This window comes from Canis aureus, chromosome X (genome assembly GCF_053574225.1).
Source record: "Canis aureus isolate CA01 chromosome X, VMU_Caureus_v.1.0, whole genome shotgun sequence".
In the NCBI taxonomy this organism is placed as follows: domain Eukaryota; kingdom Metazoa; phylum Chordata; class Mammalia; order Carnivora; family Canidae; genus Canis; species Canis aureus.
Window position 1 is genome coordinate 65539702 of NC_135649.1, and position 5787 is coordinate 65545488.

Sequence of the window (5787 nt, forward strand, 5' to 3'; positions counted from 1 at the left end):
CCCACGTGCACACACCTGAGAAACAGCACAGCAGGTCCCTCCCCCAGAAGACCAGCTAGGACGACAGGGGAAAAGCAAGTTCTTGACAAAGCGCTGCAAAGTTCCAGGGGAAGTCGAGGGATTTACACTATATAGAATCAGAGGATACTCCCCCTTGGTTTTTTTTTTTTCTGTTTGTCCCCCCCCCCTTTTCTTCTTTCTTTTCTCTCTCTTTTTCTGCTTTTTCCAGTACAATTTGTTTTTGGCCACTCTGCACTGAGCAAAATGACTAGAAGGAACTCACCACAAAAGAAAGAATCAGAAAGAGTCCTCTCTCCCACAGTTACAAAATTTGGATTACAACTCAAAGTCAGAAAGCCAATTCAGAAGCACTATTATAAAGTTACTGGTAGCTCTAGAAAAAAGCACAAAGGATTCAAGAGACTTCATGACTGCAGAATTTACATCTAATCGGGCGGAAAGTAAAAATCAATTAAATGAGATGCAATCCAAACTGGAGGTCCTAACGACGAGGTTTAATGAGGTAGAACGAGTGACGTAGAAGACAAGTGGATGGCCAGGAGGGAAACTGAGGAAAAAAGAGACAAACAATTAAAAGATCATGAGAATAGGTTGAGGGAAATAAATGACAGCCTCAAAAGGAAAAATCTACGTTTAATAGGGGTTCCCGAGGGTGCCGAAAGGGACAGAGGTCCAGAATATGTATTTGAACAAAACATAGCTGAGAACTTCCCTAACTTGGGAAGGGAAACAGGCATTCAGAACCAGGAGATAGAGAGATTTCACCCCGTAAAATCAATAAAAACTGCTCAACACCTCGATATTTAACAGTAAAACTTGCAAATTCCAAAGATAAACAGAAGGTCATTAAAGCAGCAAGAGACAAGAAATCTCTAACTTTTATGGGGAGAAGCATTAGGAAAACAGCAAACCTCTCCACAGACCTGGCAGGCCAGAAGGACTGGCAGGATATATTCAGGGTCCTAAATGAGAAGAACCTTCAGCCAAGAATACTTTATCCAGCAAGGCTCTCATTCAGAATAGAAGGAGAGATGAAGAGCTTCCAAGATAGGCAGAAACTGAAAGAATATGTGACCACCAAACGGGCTCTCCAAGAAATATTAAGGGGGACTCTGCAAAAGAAAGAGGAACTCCAAGGAAACAATCCACAAAAACAGGGACTGAATAGGTATCATGATTACACTAAACTCATATCTTTTAATAGTAACTCTGAACGTGAATGGGCTTAATGACCGCATCAAGAGGCACAGGGTTTCCGACTGGATAAAAAAGCAAGTCCCATCTATCTACTGTCTACAAGAGACTCATTTTAGACATAAGGACACCTACAGCCTGAAAATAAAAGATAGTAGAACCATGTACCATTCAAATGGTCCTCAAAAGAAAGCAGGGGTACCCATCCTTATATCAGATAAACTAAAGTGTATCCCGAAGACTGTAATGAGAGATAAAGAGAGAAACTATACCATATTAAAGGATCTATGGAACATGAGGACTTAACAATGATCAATATATATGCCTTGAATGTGGGAGCTGCCACGTATATCAATCAAATAATAACCAAAGTTAAGACATACTTAGATAATAATACACTTATACTTGGTGACTTCAATGTAGCGCTTTCTACAATTGATAGGTTTTCTAAGCACAATATCTCCAAAGAAGCAAGAGCTTTAAATGATACAGTGGACCAGATGGATTTCAGAGACATACACAGAACTTTACATCCAAACACAACTGAATATACATTCTTATCAAGTGCACATGGAACTTTCTCCAGAATAGACCACACACTGGGTCACAAATCAGGTCTTAACCAATACCGAAAGATTGGGATCATTCCCTGTGTATTTTCAGACCATAATGCTTTGAAATTAGAACTAAATCACAAGAAGAAGTTTGGAAAGATTTCAAACACGTGGAGGTTAAGGACCATAACACTAAAAGATGAAAGGGTCAACCAGGAAAATAGATAATAATTTTTAAAAATTCATGGAAACTAATGAGAATGAAAATACAACCATTCAAAATCTTAGGGATGCAGCAAAAGCAGTCCTGAGGGGGAAATGCATCACAATACAAGCATCCATCCAAAAACAGGAAAGAACTCAAATACAAAAGTTAACCTTGCACCTAAAGGACCTAGAGAAAAAAGAGCAAATAGATCCTACACCCAGCAGAAGAGAGTTAATAAAGATTTGAGCAGAACTCAACGAAATCGAGACCAGAAGAACTGTGGAACAGATCAACAAAACCAGGAGTTGGTTCTTTGAAAGAATTAATAAGATAGATAAACCATTAGCCAGCCTTATTAAAAAGAAGAGAGAAAAGACTCAAATTAATAAAATCATGAATGAGAAAGGAGAGATCACTACCAACACCAAGGAAATACAAACGATTTTAAAAACTTATAATGAGCAGCAATACGCCAATAAATTAGGCAATCTAGAAGAAATGGATGCATTTCTGGAAAGCCACAAACTACCAACACTGGAACAGGAATAAATAGAAAACCTGAAGAGGCCAATAACCAGGGAGGAAATTGAAGCAGTCATCAAAAACCTCCCAAGAAACCAAAGTCCAGGACAAGATGGCTTCCCTGGGTAATTCTACCAAACATTTAAAGAAGAAACCATACCTATTCTCCTAAAGCTCTTTGGAAAGATAGAAAAAGTTGGAATGCTTCCAAACTCGTTCTATGAGGCCAGCATCACCTTAATTCCAAAACCAGACACCCTACCAAAAAGAATTACAGACCAATATCCCTGATGAACTCAGATGCAAAAATTCTCAACAGTCCTAGCCAATGGATCCAGCAATACATTAAGAAGATTATTCACCATGACCAAGAGGGATTAACCCTGGGATGCAAGGCTGGTTCAACACTAGTAAAGCAATGTGATTGCTCATATCAACAAGAGGCAACGCAAGAACCGTATGATCCTCTCATTGGATGCAGAGAAAGCATTTGACAAAAGACAGCATCCATTCCTGATCAAAACTCTTGAGAGTGTAGGGATAGAGTGAACATTCCTCAGCATCTTAAAAGCCATCTACGAAAAGCCCACAGCAAATATCATTCTCAATGGGGAAACACTGGGAGCCTTTTCCCTAAGATGGAACACGATAGGGATGTACACTCTTACCACTGCTATTCAACATAGTACTAGAAGTCCTATCCTCAGCAATCAGACAACAAAAAGAAATAAAAGGCATTCAAATTGGCAAAGAAGAAGTCAAACTCTCCTTCTCACAGATTACATGATACTACATGTAGAAAATCCAAAAGACTCCACCCCAAGATTGCTAGAACTCCTACAGCAATTTGGCAGTGTGGCAGGATACAAAATCAATGCCCAGAAATCAATGGAATTTCTATACACTAACAATGAGACTGAAGAAAGAGAAATTAAGGAGTCAATCCCATTGACAATTGCACCCAAAAGCATAAGATACCTAGGAATAAACCTAACCAAAGAGGTAAAGAATCTATACCCTAAGAAGTACAGAAAACCTCTGAAAGCAATTGAGGAAGACACAGAGATGGAAAAATATTCCATGCTCATGGATTGGAAGAACTATTGTGAAAATGTAAATGCTACTCAGGGCAATTTACACATTTAATGCAATCCCTATCAAAATACCATGGACTTTCTTCAGAGAGTTGTACAAATCATCTTAAGATTTGTGTGGAATCAGAAAAGACTCCGAATATCCAGGGGAATTTTAAAAAAGAAAACCAGAGCCAGGAGCGTCACAATGACAGATTTCAGGTTGTTCTACAAAGCTGTTTTCATCAAGACAGTGTGGTACTGGCACAAAAACAGACACATAGGTCAATGGAACAGAATCCAGAAGTGGACCCTCAACTTTATAGTCAAATAATATTCGACAAAGCAGGAAAGACTATCCACTGGAAAAACGACAGGCTCTTCAATCAATGTTGCTGGGAAAATTGGACATCCACATGCAGAAGAATGAAACTAGACCATTCTCTTACACCATACACAGAGATCAACTCAAAATGGATGAAAGATCTCAATGTGAGTCAAGATTCCATCAAAATCCTAGAGGAGAACACAGGCAACACCCTTTTTGAACTTGGCCACAGCAACTTCTTGCAAGATACATCCATGAAGGCAAGAGAAACAAAAGCAAAAAATGAATTATTGGGACTTCATCTAGATAAGAGGCTTCTGCACAGCAAAAGAAACAGTCAACAAAACTCAAAGACAACCTACAGAATGGGAGAAGATATTTGCAAATGAAATATCAGATAAAGGGCTAGTATCCAAGATGTATAAAGAACTTATTAAACTCAACACCAAAGAAACAAACAATCCAATCATGAAATGGGTAAAAGACATGAACAGAAATTTCACGGAGGAAGACATACACATGGCCAACAAGCACATGAGAAAATGCTCCACATCACTTGCTATCAGGGAAATACAAATCAAAACCACAATGAGATACCACCTCACACCAGTGAGAATGGTGAAGATTTAATCTTCAAGACATGAAACAACAAATGTTGGAGAGGATGTGGAGAAAGGGGAACCCCCTTGCACTGTTGGTGGGAATGTGAACTGGTGCAGCCACTCTGGAAAATTGTGTGGAGGTTCCTCAAAAGTGAAAATAGATCTGCCCTATGACCCAGCAATTGCACTGCTGGGGATTTACCCCAAAGATGCAGATGCAGTGAAACGCCAGGACACCTGCACCCCGATGTTTATAGCAGCAATGTCCACAGTAGCCAAACTGTGGAAGGGGCCTCAGTGTCCATCGAAGGATGAACGGATAAAGAAGCTGTGGTCTATGTATACAATGGAATATTACTCAGCCATTAGAAATGACCAATACCCACCGTTTGCTTCGACGTGGATGGAACTGGATGGTATTATGCTGAGTGCAATAAGTCAATCAGAGAAGGACAATCATTATATGGTCTCCTTCATTTGGGGGATATAAAAATAGTGAAAGGGATTAAAGGGGAAAGGAGAGAAAATGAGTGGGAAATATCAGAGAGAGTGACAGAACTTCTAACTCTGGGAAGCGAACAAGGGGTGGGTGAAGGGAGGGGGCGGGGGTTGGGGGTGACTGGGTGACAGGCATTGAGGGGGCACTTGATGTGATGAGCACTGGGTGTTATGCTATATGTTTGCAAATTGAACTCCAATAAAAAGAAATTTAAAAAAAAATCGTGTGACAAAACATGAAAGACTCCTAACTCTGGAAAATGAACAAGGGGTTGTGGAAGGGGAGGCGGGCAGGGGAATGGGGTGACTAGGTGATGAGCACTGAGGGGGGCACTTGACGGGTGTTATAAGCACTGGGTGTTATATTGTATGTTGTATGTTGGTAAATCAAACTTCAATAAAAAATATATGGAAAAAAATAATCAACTTCACTTTGAATATTAAAAATATTCATTCTCACACAGTAGTTCAATGTTCCAATGTTTGGCAGCTTTATGGGGTGGAGAATTTATGATAGTAAAAGGCACAATTTAAGCAAATTTTTAAAAAGTATTTGAATATGTTTATGATTTGTAAAGAAATTTTCCTCTAACCTTAACTGACGTATTCAAATCAATTTTGCAAATTAGGATAGTATCAAACCCAGATCCTGACAGTGTTGGCAAATTCTACAATGAATCTGGCCGTGGCATAGAAGAATTTCAATAAAAATAAAATGCAATTCACTGTACAGGGGAAGCAAAATTTTGCCTTTGGAACATTAAAGAATGTAGTTTAGGTTACCAGT